We start from the raw sequence: 18,051 nt of genomic DNA on the forward strand, positions 1-18,051 counted from the left end.
CAGTTCCGAGTCGTGGTCGTTGTCATGGCCGTCCGCCATGGTTTTGGGATGACTTTCAGGTTCCCCGGCAACAGCGCCAATGTTCCGAGGGTTACCTGAAACTGGAGGTCGATCTCGGATGAGATCCTTGGTACTGGTCGGGGATGACGTGTCCGACCGGTTGGTGGCGGCCGGAGCTGTTGTGTCCGACTTGTTGGACTTGCTGCACTGCTGATCCTTGGCCACCGGAGGGTGGGGGGTACCTGCAAGAGACTCCGATGCTTAAGTTAGCACGGGTATAAAGCAGGTTTTATGTAGAATTAGAGTATGAGTTATACGTGGGTGCTCCAGTGTATTTATAGTAGTGTGGGCTGACCTTTCTGATAAGATAAGTTAGTTATCTTATCTTATCTTATCCTGTTTTGGATGAAGTCAGCTTATCTTCAAGGAAACCGCCTGTATCTCTATAGGCTGGGATTGCCTTTGGATTTGGGTCATGTTCCTCTATTTGGGCCCTTTATTGGGCTTTCCTGTCGATTTGGCCGAGCTCTTTTAGAAGAGGTCGGGTAGTCTGACCTGAAGAGGTCGGTCGCTGTGTCGCCGATTATCCCGGGTCGGATAGCTTGACCCAGGGTATGAACACCAATAATTTTGAACTAAAACCATAGCTCATCACCCTTGTTCAGAACAACTGTTCATTCGGAGGAAGAGTCCAAGAAGACCCCAATCAACATCTAACCACCTTCTTGAGGATATGTGACACGGTGAAGTCTAATGGTGTTCATCCTGACGCTTATAGACTGCTCTTATTTCCATTCTCACTCAAGGATAAGGCAGCCATGTGGCTGGAGTCTTTTCCGAAGGAGAGTTTGACAACTTGGGAAGATGTGGTGAACAAATTTTTAGCCAGATTTTATCCTCCCCGTATCAACAGGTTGAGAGCTGAGGTCCAAACTTTCAGGCAACAAGATGGTGAGACTATATGAAGCATGGGAGATGTTCAAGGATCTGACAAGGAGGTGTCCACCAGATATGTTTAATGAATGGGTGCAGCTACACATTTTTTATGAAGGCCTTTCTTATGAATCAAGAAGAAGACCATTGAGGAGGCCATAGATGTCATTGAAACTGTAGTAGAAAATGACTATTTCTATGCTTCTGAAAGAGGGAACACTAGAGGAGTGATGGAGCTAAACAATGAAGATGCTCTGCTGGCCCAAAATAAGCTCATTACCAAGCAGCTGGCTGACCTCACCAAGAAGATGGAGAGGAACCAAGTAGCAATAATCACCACTTCATCAGCAACCCAAGAAGGAGTGAATGAAGAAGCAGAGGGTAGTCAGGAGCAAGCCAACTACATTGGGAATTCATCTAGGCAAAACCATGATCCATACTCCAAGACCTACAACCCTGGATGGAGGAATCACCCAAACTTTGGGTGGGGGAATCAACAAGATCAAGGCCAAGATCAGAGACGTCACAACCCTAACAACAATGCAGCTCACCAACAATTCACACAGAGAACATATCAACACCACCATGACAACACCTCTCCACATCCATATCAAAACCAAAATAATATTTCTCATCCCTCCACCTCTAATCCCAATCCACCATCATTTAATGATAGACTCTCAAGGATTGAGCATCTAGTTGAAAGCATAGGCAAAGAGATTCAAGACAGTAAAGTGTTCCGAGAAGAAATGATGTCCAATATGCAGAATCAGGATGCTGCCATCAAGAAACTTGAGACACAAATTGGCTACCTTTTCAAGCAAATTCCCAGCCACAACCTTCGCAGCAATACTAACTTAACCCAAAGGGAGGAGTGTCAGGCTATCACCCTTCGGAGTGGGAAAGAACTGAAGGAAACCCCCCAGAAACCACAAGAAAAGGACTCAAATGAAAAGGAGGAAGAGCAGGATGGAGCTCGAGTTCCTACTTTAAGTTAACAAAAAGGGGGAAGGAGTGCTGAAGCCAGACGTCCCAAGAGTCCCATACCCTAAGTAATTGAAGAAAAAGGGGGATGATAACCAGTTTTTTAGATTTTTGGAAATCTTCAAGAAACTGCAAATCAACATACCTTTTGCTGAAGCAATAGAACAAATGCCACTCTACACCAAGTTCTTAAAGGAGCTCATGACCAAGAAGAGAAGCTGGAAGAACAACGAAACTGTGATACTAACCGAAGAATGTAGTGCTATCATTCAGCACAAACTGCCCTAGAAATTAAAGGATCCCGGGAGTTTTCAGATCCCTTGTATCATAGGAAAAATTACAGTGGAGAAGGCTCTTTGTGACTTAGGAGCCAACATCAATTTGATGTCAGTAGCTATGATGAGGAAGATGAAGATCAAAGAGGCTAAACCAACAAAAATGGCCTTACAGTTGGCAGACCGATCGTTCAAGTTCCCTCATGGCATAGTAGAGGATTTGCTGGTGAAAGTGGGAGACTTCATATTCCCGGCAGATTTTATAGTGCTGGACATGCAGGAGGAAGCCAAGACCTCCATTATCCTGGGAAGGCCTTTCTTGGCCACTGCTGGAGCTATCATTGATGTCCAAAAGGGTGATCTCACCCTGAGATTACACAATGAAAAGATGACATTCAATGTGTTCAAGGTCATGAGTTACCCATAAGAACAATTGGGGGAATGTATGAGGTTGGACTCACTTGAAGAGGAAATACAGGAGAATTTTGAAGAAGAAGAGCCCGAAAGGTTAATAGAGGAGGAGTCTACATCAAGTGAAGAGGTTGCAACAACAGAGATTGGCATACAAGGTGCACCAAAGGAAGAGGATGAAAAGATAGAGGCACCCAAACTTGAGCTCAAAGCACTGCCACCCACTCTTAAAAATGCATACTTAGGAGAAAACAAAAGTTACCCAGTGATCATAAGCTCGTGCCTCAGCCAAGATCAAGAGGATGAACTACTCAAAGTATTGCGAAAGCACAAGGATGCCATTGGATGGACTCTTGCTGACCTGAAAGGAATAAGTTCAGCCATATGCATGCATAAGATACTACTGGAAGATGATGCCAAACCATCCATTCAATCCCAAAGGAGGCTAAACCCAATCATGAAGGAAGTGGTACAGAAAGAAGTTATGAAATTATGGCAGGGAGGTGTAATCTACCCGATCTCAGACAGCCCCTGGGTCAGCCCCGTGCATGTCGTGCCCAAAAAGGGAGGAATCACTGTAGTTCCCAATGAGAAGAACGAACTAATTCCTACGAGGACCGTCACAGGATGGCGGATGTGCATAGACTATCGAAAACACAATGAGGCTACACAAAAGGACCATTTCCCTCTCCCATTTATGGATCAGATGTTGGAAAGACTCGCAGGACACGCATATTACTGTTTTCTTGATGGTTATTCAGGATATAACCAAATAGTGGTTGATCCCAGAGACCAAGAGAAAACTTCATTTACTTGTCCATATGGAGTGTTTGCCTACAGGTGCATGCCATTTGGGCTATGCAATGCACCTGCGACTTTCCAGCGCTGCATGCTTTCTATCTTCTCAGATATGATAGAGAAATTCATTGAAGTTTTTATGGATGATTTCTCGGTATTCGGAGATTCCTTTACTAGCTGCCTGAGTCACCTTGCCTTAGTATTGAAAAGGTGCCAAGAGACCAATCTGGTTTTGAACTTGGAGAAATGTCACTTTATGGTGACAGGAGGAATAGTCCTTGGCCATAAGGTTTCTAACCAAGGCATTGAAGTGGACAGGGCTAAAGTGGAACTTATTAAAAAACTACCTCCACCCAGTGATGTCAAAGCAATTAGAAGTTTTTTAGGGCATGCTGGCTTTTACAGAAGGTTTATTAAAGATTTTTGAAAAATAGCTAAGCCCTTGAGCAATCTCCTTATATCAGATACACCATTTATCTTCGATGAAACATGTAAGTTAGCATTCGAGCATTTGAATGAAAGATTGTCATCTGCCCCTATCATTTCCCCACCTGATTGGAACTTACCCTTTGAATTGATGTGTGATGCATCTGATTTTGCAGTTGGGGCAGTGTTAGGGCAGAGGAAAGATAACTTAGTCCATGTGATATACTATGCTAGCAAAGTCCTCAATGATGCTCAAAGAAATTATACCACTATTGAAAAGGAGTTGCTAGCCATAGTTTTTGCATTTGACAAGTTCAGATCATACCTCATTGGTGCTAAAGTGATTGTTTTCACAGAGCACACAGCACTTAAATACTTATTTGCCAAGCAAGAATCAAAACCAAGACTAATAAGATGGATCTTATTGTTGCAGGAATTCAATATTGAAATCAGAGACAAGAAAGGAGTAGAGAACAAGGTAGCAGATCACCTATCCAGAATCCCACATGAGGAAAGTAGAACACATGATACAAGTGTGAACGAGCTCTTCCCTGATGAGCAGCTGATGACAGTTCACAAAGCACCATGGTTCGCAGACATTGCCAACTTTAAGGCAACTGGGACCTTACCTCCAGAGATCAATAAACATCAAAAAAGGAAGCTCATGAATGATGCAAAATACTTTGTCTGGGATGAGCCATATCTCTTCAAGAAGTGTTCAGATAGAATCCTTAGAAGATGTGTTTCGGAAGAAGAAGGACGAAAGGTCCTATGGAATTGCCACGGCTCATGCTACGGAGGACACTTTGGAGGGGACAAAACTGCAGCAAAGGTGTTACAAAGCGGATTCTTTTGGCCCACCCTTTTCAAGGATGCCAAAGAACTAGTAAAGAGCTGTAATGAATGCCAAAGATCTGGAAACTTGCCCAAAAGAAATCAGATGCCACAAAATTTCATCTTGGAATTGGAACTGTTTGATGTGTGGGGAATCGATTTCATGGGACCATTCCCAACCTCATATTCAAACAAGTACATCTTGGTAGCAGTGGATTACGTTTTCAAGTGGGTAGAGGCTATTGCAACCCCAATAAATGATAACAAGGTGGTCATGAACTTCCTCAGAAAGAATATCTTTAGCCAGTTTGGAGTCCCACGAGCACTCATCAGTGACGGAGGGAGCCATTTTTGTAACAGACCACTAGAAGCTCTTCTCCTACGATATGGGGTAAAACACAAGGTGGCCACGCCTTACCATCCCCAAATAAGTGGGCAAACGAAGATATCCAACAGAGAGCTAAAGAGGATTCTGGAAAAGACTGTGGGTGCATCAAGAAAGGATTGGTCAAAGAAGCTGGATGATGCTCTTTGGGAATACAGAACAGCATTCAAAACTCCACTTGGAATGTCCCCATATCAACTGGTGTATGGGAAAGCTTGTCATTTACCACTGGAGCTGGAACACAAAGCTCTCTGGGCTCTCAAGATACTAAATTTTGACAGCATTGCTGCTGGTGGAAAGAGGATCCTGCAACTGCAAGAGATGGAGGAATTTAGATCTCAAGCCTATGAAAATGCCAAGATTTATAAAGAAAAGGCGAAGAGAAGACATGACCTGCATCTGGCACCAAGGAGTTTTGAAAAGGGGCAACAAGTACTCCTTTACAACTCCAAATTGAGACTGTTCCCTGGCAAACTCAAGTCAAAGTGGTCAGGACCCTTCCTTGTCACAAAGGTCTCCCCTTACGGGCACATAGAAATCATGGACGAAGGTTAAGAGAGGACGTTCACTGTGAACGGACAAATACTCAAACATTATATGGGCAACATGGGGGAAAACCCCAGAGTAAAGTATCATCTCAATTAATTGAGGAATCGTCGAGCTAGCGATGATAAAAGAGCGCTCTGTTGGGAGGCAACCCAACCTCAGGTAGTTTCCTTTTCATCTTTATTTCAATAAAGGTCACAAGTTGTTTCCCATGTATTGCGAGGAGCTAAGTTTGGTGTTTCACACCAAAACAATCCAAGAGTGAAAGTGTAATTCTAAGTTTGGTGTTCCACCGAAGATATTAGTTAGAATCACACTACACTCCAATGGCAAAATGCTAGCTCCAACTAATCAGGGGAACCACTTAGCAGTAGTTTAGTCTTTAGTTAATAGTTGCTTAGTTAATAACAACGTATGAGGCCCTCTGCAAGTATGTAATCTGTTGTACTAGGCAAGGAACTAAGTTTGGTGTTCACACACCAAATTAAGTTCAGAAATTCACAAGCATACATGCAAGCTAACTATTTCTCAAGTGCTTTGGGAACAAGCAACTTCCAATAACCTTGTAGGAGCCTTCTGAGGAAATGGTGCACCATCATCCAAGGAAGTGAAGGAGCAAAAACTATGGATGATGACAACAAGGGGACAGCTAGAAACCATCACCCGAAGGTCGTATTGTTACTTAATTCCATATACTTGAAATGCTAAAAAATTTGAAGTCCTAAGGTGCCCTTGATTAATAGTTACTCATTAGTTTAAATCATTAGAATTTAATGTTTGTTTTTATTACTTTTGTCATATGTGTGCTGTCCACGATACCTGCTGCATCTTCACCTTGCTTATTTGTATGCTTGTCCCCTTTTGAATCAAATGAAAAGAGAATGAGTGTTTTATAAAAGACCAGAGTGGAGTTCATACTATGGAGTAAGTTCCTGAGTTTGTGGTGTGGTCATAAGTTAGCTAAGTTGGTTCAACCACAAGGTGGGAAGACAACTATTTGTCATGAATACTATGCTTTGAACATACCAGTGAGACTAGCTAAATAATAAGATCCTAATAAGAAAAAGGGAAAGAACAATCAAAGTTAAAGAATAAAAAAAAATAATAATAGCAAGAAAAGAGGCTAGGCACCAAGGGTTTGAGCCTTGAGGGATGTGTCTGTGGTGTTCCTGTACCAAGGATCTGCTTGGATTACTAAGCTCTTAGGGGTGCTTTATCACTTGGTAACTTGGGTTAACTAACCCGGGATTATCAGCTGAAAGTCCACTATCAAGAGCAATCTTTGCTACAGAACATTTAGTAACCCAAAGAGGTGCTGGACACCAAGACCTCAAAGAAAGAAAATAAACAAACCATGTGCCTGTGGTGTGTATGTATGGGGGAGAGACTTGAGGAAGTAATTCCTTAGGGGTGCTTCAACACCTAGCACCTTGAACCAACTGGTTCGGGAGTGTTGGCTGAAAGCTTATTTTAAAGAGTTGCCCCCTTACAGAGCACTTAGCCTAAGAACACAAATAAACCCTGAAATGACAACAAAAGGATCAATGAATAAAAGTCTCATGGGATGCAATCACAGTGAGTATTCTAGGACATGATAAAGGTCTGAAAGCCAGTGAAGGAATGAACCTAGGTTGCTATGCATGAAACCACCATAAAACTAGAAACATGACTTCCACAAGAATGACTCATTTCTCTTGGCATTCCATTCATCATTCTCTTGTTCCAGTACTTGCTTAGGGACAAGCAAGCTTTAAGTTTGGTGTTGTGATGCCAGGGCATTTTGGCCAGTTTCACTGACCTTTTCTTTACTGTTTTTAGGGTAGTTTCATGTATTTTCTTAGAAAATAAGTTAGTTTTGGGTAGATATTCACTTACATCTTGATTCAAGCATACATTGTGCACTTTACATGATTTCATGAGGATTTTGCATAAATTATATGACAAATTGGATGATGCATGACCCATGACTTGGATTAGAACTTTGATGCACTTTATTGCTTGATTTCAGGACAAAAGAAGCAAGGAAGAACCACGTTAGCAGCCACGTTAATCTAACTAACGTGATCTCTAACATGGAATGGGAGCTAACTTGCAAAGTTAATGAGAAAGGAGCATTGACGTTAGGATTTTTGCCAGTAAAGAATGTCATAAAAACAGTCGCGTTGTAGATATAGTCTCTAAACCGACAAAAATCCCTTCGTACAAACGTGTTGGTTATCACAAGTAATAAACCCCTTTGAAATTGATAACCGAGTATTTAAACCTCGGGTCGTCTTCTCAAAGAATTGCAGGGAAGTATGTTCTTATTATTGGTTATGAAGATTGTAAATTGGGGGTTTTGGAAGTAAGGTGGGAATATGTTATATGACAAGTAAAATAAAATAATAATAATAAAATCTCTTGGCAAGGTATAAAAACTGAAATTCCTATCCGAGTTATCCTTATCAGGTGTGAAGAGAATTGGGTTTTAATCCCACTTTGTTAACCTCTAACTATGAAGGTAAATCAAGTGGACTGATTAGCTTGATTCTCAAGTCCTAGTTAACTCCTGTGGAGAGACTAGTGTTAGAGCAAGTTTAGTTCAAGCAGAATCTGCCAATTTCAATCACTTGCTGAGTTTGATAACTCAAGTATTACCAATCACTTGACCAAAGCCAAAAGGGAGAAAAATATCTAAATTAAATTGAAAGCAATCTTAAACAGAGCAAAGCAATCTTAAATCTGAAAATACCTCAAATAATGTTAAATAAAATATGCAGATCTTAACATGAAAAGTTCATAAGCCAATTGGGCAACATATCTAATACAAGCATTGCAGCATCTGAAAATAAAAAGAGAATTATAAAGTAAAAAGAATGTTGAACCTGGGATTGAGAGTCACTCCTAAAACTAAGAGAAATCCTAAATCCTAATCCTAAGAGAGAGGAGAGAACCTCTCTCTCTAAAACTACATCTAAAACATGAAAAGTGAATTGTGGAAGCCCTCCTCATGAATGGATACATTCCCCCACTTTATAGCCTCTAATCTGTGTTTTCTGGGCCGCAAACTGGGTCAGAAACAGTCCAGAATTCGCTGTGTTCGAATTTTAATGCGCTGATTTCCGTCACTGCGACGCAGCCGCATGGATCACGCATTCGCGTCACCTAGTGTCAGGGGAACTATAGAATATTATATATCAAATTGAAGCCCCGAACGTTAGCTTTCCAACGCAACTGGAACCGCGTTGTTTGGACCTATGTAGCTAAAGTTATAGCCGTTTGAGTGCGAAGAGGTCAGGCTGGACAGCTTAGCAATTTCTCCAACTTCTTGTATTCCTTCCACTTTTGCATGCTTCCTTTCTATCCTCTGAGCCATTCCTGCCCTGTAATCTATGAAATCACTTAACACACATATCAAGGCATCTAATGGTAATAAGAGAGGATTAATAATAAGCAAATATAAGGCCAAAGAAACATGTAATCAATCATAGCACATAATTAGGAAGGAAATATAAAACCATGCAAATAGTATGAATAAGTGGGTAAAGAGTTAATAAAAACCACTCAATTGAGTACAAGATAAACCATAAAATAGTGGTTTATCAAGTATCCTGATATGGCATTTCTTTATTAATACGCGGAAAACTTGTCTTGCAACAAATTTTCTTCGGCAAGTGTACCGAATTCGTCGTCAAGTAAAAACTCACAATAGAGTGAGGTCGAATCCCACAGAGATTGATTGATCAAGCAACTTTAATTAGAGGAATGTTCTAGTTGAATGAATCAGAATTTGAGTTGAGAATTGCAGAAAATTAAATGGCGGGAAAGTAAATGGCAGAAACAGTAAATGCTGGAAATAAAGAGCTGAATGTAAATGGCGGAAAGTAAATTGCAGAATTTTAAATGGGAATGGGGTAATTGCTCATAAAAGTAAATGCAGAAATTAAAGAAAATGGGTAAGATCAGAAATGGGAGTTCATTGGGCTCAGGAGATGTTGCATTCTCCGGATCAAGTTCATTTTCATCTCTTCCTCAATCAATGCATTCATTGATCTCCTTGGCAATCTTAAGTGATCGAATTACAATTCATTATAATTCAATCTCTCAAATCTTGATCAATAGCCAATTCCTTGGTCAATTGCTCATGAGAAGAGATGAAGTATGGTCACTGATTATACCACATGCATTTTCCAAATCAAGTGTTGGAAGGATTATAGTCACATATCCATCCACACCCAATTTGGTCCAGCATGAGAAAGCATTTCTAGCATGATCCCTTCATTCCTCTTTCAAGGTTCAGAAGAGATCCAAGTATGAATAGCTTCTTTTCTAAGATAACTACCCAATTGGATGAAGATCGAAAGCTTTCTAGTAAAATCAAGAGAAAAGATAGAAGAAGGAAAATGAAAACTAAAATTGATCCATTAAATTACAACAGAGCTCCCTAACCCAATGAAAGGGGTTTAGTTGTTCATAGCTCTGGAAAATGAAAACAAAGATGGAGAATACATGCTGAAAGTAATCTAGAAGTGCAGAAAAAGTAAAATACAGAGAGTAATTCTAGGCCAAAGGCTCCCTAAAGTTTTCAGCCCCCCAACTAATTCAAAGCTACTCCTATATATACTACTCTTCTGATCTTCTAGTTGGCTCTTCAAGTCTTGGGTATGGGCCTTTGGTTCTTGAGTTTGAAGCAGTTATCTTCATCATTGGGCTTAGCTTTGCTTGCAGAGAGAAAGTGTGAAGTAGGCAGGGACCTTTAGCTCAGGACGTTAGTGGTGTTAACGTTAAGTGAAAGTGTGGGTTCGAGAACGTTAGTGACAATCACCTTTTTCACTAACGTTGCTCACCCAAGTATGAGCCACGTTAACCTCAACGTTAGTGGCACAAACGTTGCCACTAACGTTGCCTCTTGGTCCTTCGCACACGTTATTGAGACTTACCTTTCCCAATAACGTTGATAAACCTCCCCCTTCCCTACGTTCGAGTCCACGTTAACTTAGTTAACGTGGCTCTTAACGTAAGCTTGCCAATCCTTCGAGAACGTTAGTGACACTTACCTTTGTCACTAACGTTCCAATGTGCCCCTCTTTCTCACGTTAGAGTCCACGTTAATTAAGTTAACATGGCTTCTAACGTAGTCATGCTAGCCATCTCCAACGTTAGTGACAAAGGTGAGTGTCACTAACGTTGGCTCATCATCTCTTTATCCACGTTAGCTTCCACGTTAACTAAGTTAACGTGGGAGTTAACGTTGCTCATGGTGGCTCTTGGTGGTTCACCCCAACGTTAGTGACAAAGGTAAGTGTCACTAACGTTGGCGACCAATTGCTCTCTCCACATTAGCTTCCACGTTAACTAAGTTAACGTGGCTTATGGAAGCTTTGCCAACGTTAGTGACAAAGGTGAATGTCACTAACGTTGGTTTCCCTTTTGCTTCTTAACGTTAGAGTCCACGTTAACTAAGTTAACATGGAAACTAACATGGCCAATTATGAGCTTGGTCCAACGTTAGTGACAAAGGCGAGTGTCACTAACGTTGGCCTTGTTGTCTTCTTCCACGTTAGAGTTCACGTTAACTAAGTTAACGTGAACTCTAACGTGGGCTTATGATGGCTTCGAGGGCGTTATTGGCGATTACCTTTCTCATTAACTTTGCAAGTTAGCACCCATTCCACGTTAGAGGTCACGTTAGTGGGACTAACGTGACTGCTAACGTGGTTCTTCTTTGCTTCCTTTGTCCTGAAATCAAGCAATAAAGTGCATCAAAGTTCTGGTCCAAGTCATGAGTCATGCATCATCTAATTTATCATATAATTTATGCAAAATCCTCATGAAATCATGTAAAGTGCATAATGTATGCTTGAATCAAGATGTAAGTGAATATCTACCCAAAAGTAACTTATTTTCTAAGAAAATGCATGAAACTACCCTAAAAATTGTAAAGAAAAAGTCAGTGAAACTGACCAAAATGCCCTGGCATCACAACACCAAACTTAAAGCTTGCTTGTCCCTAAGCAAGTACTGGAATAAGAGAATGATGAATGGAATGCCAAGAGAAATGAGTCATTCTTGTGGAAGTCATGTTTCTGGTTTTATGGTGGTTTCATGCATAGCAACTTAGGTTCATTCCTTCACTGGCTTTCAGACCTTTATCATGTCCTAGAATACTCACTGTGATTGCATCCCATGAGACTTTTATTCATTGATCCTTTTGTTGTCATTTCAGGGCTTATTTGTGTTCTTAGGCTAAGTGCTCTGTAAGGGGGCAACTCTTTAAAATAAGCTTTCAGCCAACACACCCGAACCAGTTGGTTCAAGGTGCTAGGTGTTGAAGCATTCCTAAGGATTTACTTCCTCAAGTCTCTCCCCCATACATACACACCACAGGCACATGGTTTGTTTATTTTCTTTCCTTGAGGTCTTGGTGTCCAGCACCTCTTTGGGTTACTAAATGTTCTGTAGCAAAGATTGCTCTTGATAGTGGACTTTCAGCTGATAATCCCGGGTTAGTTAACCCAAGTTACCAAGTGATAAAGCACCCCTAAGAGCTTAGTAATCCAAGCAGATCCTTGGTACAGGAACACCACAGACACATCCCTCAAGGCTCAAACCCTTGGTTCCTAGCCTCTTTTCTTGCTATTATTATTATTTTTTTTCTTCAACTTTGATTGTTCTTTCCCTTTTTCTTATTAGGATCTTATTATTTAGCTAGTCTCATGGGTATGTTCAAAGCATAGTATTCATGACAGATAGTTGTCTTCCCACCTTGTGGTTGAACCAACTTAGCTAACTTATGACCATACCACAAACTCAAGAACTTACTCCATAGTATGAACTCCACTCTGGTCTTTTATAAAACACTCATTCTCTTTTCATTTGATTCAAAAGGACAAGCATACGAATAAGTAAGGAGATGATGGAGTAATGACATTCAGACTAGCCAACACAGCCCTAATCAACAAAAAGTTTAAAAGACAGAATTGAAAAAGGTTCAAACTATCATGGAAGCATGTTCTATATCATACAAGATCTTTCTTATTTAAAGCATAGAAAAAGATGGACCAAAGAACGAACTCTACCACCTTTTACTCATGTGGATGCCCATGCTCTCCTCCTTGCTTGTCCTCTTTGTGTCCTCTTGCATTTTCTCGCAGCCGTGCCAATCTTGCTTGCTTCTAATCCTCAAGTGCCTTCCTCACTGATTCATGACTCTCTTCCACCCTTTGTCTTTCTTCTCGTGCTAATTCATTCCTCATTTCTTCATACCATGCGATTCCTGGATGCAATATAGGCAGCTGTCCTACTAAGTATCCGAGCCTGGCTTGAGTGTTTATATGATGCCCAGTCTCGCTCATGTAAACTCCTTCTACGAATGCCCTTTGCTCGTCCAATAGTTCTGCCTGTTCTGTTTGTCTTCGATGCATCTCATGTATGTGTGCACCTTGATGTGCTTTGATGTTGATTAGCTTCTGGATAGATTCTTGTTGTTCATTTTGCCTTTGTTCTATCCTGTGGAATGTTTCACTCCATTGTTGTCCTTGACTCAGTTGCTGCTCCATCATTTGCTTTTGCCACTCCCCTTGTTGAGTCATCCATCTTGAGAGTGATTCCTCTTGCTGCCCCATCATCTGTAGTTGAAGCTCTTTCTGTGCTCCTTGGCTTTCCAAATAGTGTCAAGATAGGCCATCAATGGCTTTCTGTAGTTGGTGCATATCCAAAGTGGCTGGTGCTTGCCCCTCTAAGACTTGTCCTTCTACTACTTGAGGGGCTGGCCTCTTCCTTTGCTTTCGTTGAGGCAGGGGAGATGCTGTAGCATGCATCCGTCGAACGGTTATTGGAATGTCTTCTTTTATCCACACAGGGTCCTCATCTTCAAACACCACCCCAACTTTCTTGCATAGTCGGTAAATAGTGCTGGGGTAACCTAACTTTCTTCTTGAGTCACTTTTCTCTGCCATCTTTCTAATGCCTGCGGCTATGAGTTCATGAACCTTGATCTCTCCTCCTTTGAGTATACAGTGCACCATTGTGGCTCTCTTGAGATTCACCTCTGAGTTGTTCCCTGCTGGGAGGATAGACCTCCTTACAATTTCGAACCACCCTTTTGCTTCCGGAGTGAGATCTGCTCTCTTGATGAACCTTGGTCTCCTATCCACATATCTTTCCCAGTCAGCTCTGGGTACACAAATATCTTACACAATCTGGTCATAATTGGGGTTGTTGTCCAGTCTTGAATGATAACTCTCTTCTTAAAACGGTATGGACCGTAGCTTTAATGCCCTCATGACACTCATGGACCGAAATCCACAGTCTTTCGTCTCACAAAGCTTGTATATGACTCATCTGCTTATCATATCAGACCGCATTTGCATAAAATTCTCTTACAAGATTTGCATTCACCTTAATGACCGGATCAGTGAGGAGCTCCCATCTTCTCTTTTCTACCTCCTTTGTGATTTCGGGACACTCAATTTTCCTAACTTGAAACCCCAGCTCATAAATGATCTCCTTATCCACCATCCATCCGTATTGCAATGCATGGTGCAAGCTTCTAAATCTCTTTTCATCATACGGGTGTTGCTCCATAGGTTCCTTTCCTTTCTTTCTTTTAGAGCTCAAAGATGCCATGAATGAGAGTTAATGTGTGAAGGTGGTAAGGGTGTGGAGACTTTTGGCTGTTTAGGGTTGAGTGTAATGAAGGGAGTTAGTGGGAATGTTTTTAATGGGATAGGAAGTGCTTGGTTCTGAAAGGGAGAGGTGTGAAGAGTGGGCGTGGAGTGTGAAGGTGGGATACGGAGCAAGGGTCACTTATATAGGGAGGTTGTGAATGAATGTAGGGTGTGGATTGATGGAGTGGTTGTTTGATGGACGGTTGGGGTTGTGCATGGAGAAAGGACAAGGATCATCACTTTATGAGGGCTATTGGGTCGGTCTTCAAGGGTCTCCTTTCTTCAATGTTGCATGGCAACATTTTCCAATGCATTCCCCTTTGGGGCACGTGTGTAATCCCTCTTCATGAAGTGGCCGAACCTTCTTCATTTAATTGTCCAATCAATCCTCTCCAATGCTCCTTTCCTTTTCCCTATAAAAATAAAATAAAAAAAATCAATATCATAAAAAAAAAGATTTAAACTTTACGGCTAGAATAATAAAGAAAAAGAATTAGATTGTTTATTCATGAATACCAACTAACTAACTATCTGTGCATCCTTATATGCATATTCGTGGCACCTTGGGTGACACCAAACTTAGTTTGGAGCACTGTGATGAAAAGTTTGTGTTCAAAGCTCCAAGACTAGCATGCTCTGGGTTGCATTCATGCTTTCTTGGCATGCTTTGAACACCAAACTTGTTCTTCACTATATACTGCATAATAAGGATTTTACCAAGTGTTTGTCAAGTTTGGGTTGGAATTCATAAATATTGACTTATTCACTATTTTCTAAAAGCATATAAAACGTGGGTTGCCTCCTATGAAGCGCTTCCTTAGAGTCACTAGCTTGACGTTTCGCCTTCATCAGGGAGGTCGATAGTGCTTCAAGTCTTCTCCTCTGGCAGTAGACCTATATCCAGTAGTTGTATCAATGATCTCTACATGTTCCAAGGAGAGAACTCTGTTGATAGCGAAGACCTTAGGTAGCTGAGATGGCACAGTGGGGAGATCAGGGGGGATATCTGGGAAGTAAGCTGAGATCACTTTATCCCCTGGAGAGAAGTCCTCTGTAGGGATCTTTTTGTTCCTCCACCTCCTTGGTACCTTCTTCTTTGTTCCTTGTGATGTTGTCTTACTCTTTGTGGCCTCTTCTTCTAAGGAAATTTTGATGTTGTCTTCACATGCCTCTGGTGGTTTAGGTTCTTCCAGCTTTTCCTTGAGCTGTGACAACTGCTTGTTTCCTTGTCCATCAACCAAGGGAATCTCCGGATGAGCTTGTTGTTCTTCAGTACTCATCTCTTCCTTCAGTATCTCACTGTTATCCTTCCTTGGTTCCTTGTTCTCTTGATCTGCTTCTTGTGAGTGTTTGAAAATAGTGAAGGTGAGCTGTTCATCATGGATCCTCAAAATTAGCTCCTCTCGCTCCACATCTATGAGTGCTCTGGCTGTAGTTAGGAATGGTCTTCCCAATATGATTGGGTGAGTCTAATTCTCTTCCATGTCCAATATGACAAAGTCTGCTGGGAGGAAGTATTTCCCAACCTTTACCAACACATTTTCCACCACTCCTATTGCTTGTTTTTGAGTTTTGTCAGCCAGCCTGATGACTACATCTGTGGGCATTATCTCATTGATCTGCAGCCTCTTCACAAGGGACAAGGGCATTAAGTTGATGCTTGCTCCCAAATCGCAGAGTGCTCTATCAAACATTGTTTCTCCTATGACACAGGGTATGTGAAAACTCCCTGGGTCCTTTCTTTTTGTAGGCAACTCTGGTTGAATGAGGGCGCTGCACTCCTTGTTTATCACTATAGTTTGGCCTCCCTTGAGTGAGCTTTTCCTGGGAAGCAGTTCCTTCATATACTTGATGTATGCAGGCATTTGTTGGATGGTCTTGATGAATGGTATGTTTACATGCAGAGATGCAAACAAGTCAAGAAATCTTGAGTATATTCTCTTCTCCACAGCACCATTGAGTAGTTGAGGAAAGGGTGCATAGAGTCTTAGCAGCTCCTGTTGTGAGATTTTTGGTTCTTGGTGATCTTTTTCCTTCTCCTCTGCTGAGGTATCTCCAGGTTATTCTGACGGCTTGTTTGGCTTGTCCTCAGTCTCCTTATCACTTATAGTGACCATCTTGCAATCTTCCCATCTTACTTTCTTTGTTTCTCCTCTCGGATTTTTCTCTGTGTCACTTGGGAATCCATCTATAGGTTTGGGAATATGCTCAGAGAGATACCCTACTTGAGATTCTAACCTCTTGATGGTGTCTCCCTGGTTTTTAAAATTTGCTCGCACTTCCTCCTTGAACGCTTTGTTGTCTTGAATCTCTTTGCCTATGCCTTCAAGTAGATTCTCAATCCTTGAGAGTCTGTCATCAAATGATGGTGGATTGGGATTAGAGGTGGAGGGATGAGAAATGTTATTTTGGTTTTGATATGGATGTGGAGAGGTGTTGTCATGGTGGTGTTGATATGTTCTCTGTGTGAATTGTTGGTGAGCTGCATTGTTGTTAGGGTTGTGACGTCTTTGATCTTGGCCTTGATCTTGTTGATTCCCCCACCCAAAGTTTGGGTGATTCCTCTATCCAGGGTTGTAGGTCTTGGAGTATGGATCATGGTTTTGCCTAGATGAATTCCCAATGTAGTTGGCTTGCTCCTGACTACCCTCTGCTTCTTCATTCACTCTTTCTTGGGTTGCTGATGAAGTGGTGATTGTTGCTACTTGGTTCCTCTCCATCTTCTTGGTGAGGTCAGCCAGCTGCTTGGTAATGAGCTTATTTTGGGCCAGTAGAGCATCTACATTGTTTAGCTCCATCACTCCTCTAGTGTTCCCTCTTTCAGAAGCATAGAAATAGTCATTTTCTGCTACAGTTTCAATGACATCTATGGCCTCCTCAATGGTCTTCTTCTTGTTCAGAGATCCCCCGGATGAGTGGTCTACTGCTTTCTTTGATTCATAAGAAAGGCCTTCATAGAAAATGTGTAGCTGCACCTATTCATTGAACATATCTGGTGGACACCTCCTTGTCAGATCCTTGAACCTCTCCCATGCTTCATATAGAGTCTCACCATCTTGTTGCCTGAAAGTTTGGACCTCAGCTCTCATCCTGTTGATTCTTTGGGGAGGATAGAATCTGGCTAAAAATTTGTTCACCACATCTTCCCAAGTTGTCAAACTCTCCTTCGGAAAAGACTCCAGCCACTTGGCTGCCTTATCCTTGAGTGAGAATGGAAATAAGAGCAGTCTATAGGCGTCAGGATGAACACTATTAGACTTCACCGTGTCACATATCCTTATGAAGGTGGTTAGATGTTGATTGGGGTTTTCTTGGACTCCTCCTCCGAACGAACAGTTGTTCTGAACAAGGGTGATGAGCTGCGGTTTTAGTTCAAAATTATTGGCATGGATGGTCGGCTTTTGAATGCTACTTCCACAGTTTCCTGGGTTTGGATTGATGTAAGAGCCTAAAACTCTTCTCTCCTCCCCAGCATGATTTGCTCGACCTTCTCTGCCATGGTTGTGAGCCTCTTCTTCATGATGGTTTTCCATATTTTTTTCCATGTTTAGTTCAAAGTATTCCTCCTCTTCCTCGGCACAGACTACTCGTTTTTCTCTTGCTTCCCTTCTTAATCTGAGGAAGGTCCTCTCAGGTTCTGAATCAAAAGAAGTTGAAGCCCCGCTTCTTCTCCCTGTCATACAACCAACAAAGCACAAGCAAGGAAAATAGATGCAGGAAGTATTTCTGTTAGAATTACTGTTAGTGTGAGTGATGCAATATATCAAACAGTTAGTGGGTCAGTGAACTGAATTGTAAATAACTAAAAAAA

The 18,051-nt window shown here is 41.5% G+C and overlaps 1 non-coding gene across 1 annotated transcript; it reads left to right on the plus strand.

Moving 5' to 3' along the window:
- The first annotated feature begins 17,225 nt into the window (after positions 1–17,225).
- LOC112788531 (small nucleolar RNA R71) lies at positions 17,226–17,332 on the plus strand. Its single transcript, XR_003195890.1, has one exon. It is a non-coding gene; the product is annotated as a small nucleolar RNA R71 (small nucleolar RNA).
- The last annotated feature ends 719 nt before the right edge of the window (positions 17,333–18,051 follow it).

This window comes from Arachis hypogaea, chromosome 20 (genome assembly GCF_003086295.3).
Source record: "Arachis hypogaea cultivar Tifrunner chromosome 20, arahy.Tifrunner.gnm2.J5K5, whole genome shotgun sequence".
NCBI classification, from domain to species: Eukaryota; Viridiplantae; Streptophyta; class Magnoliopsida; order Fabales; family Fabaceae; genus Arachis; species Arachis hypogaea.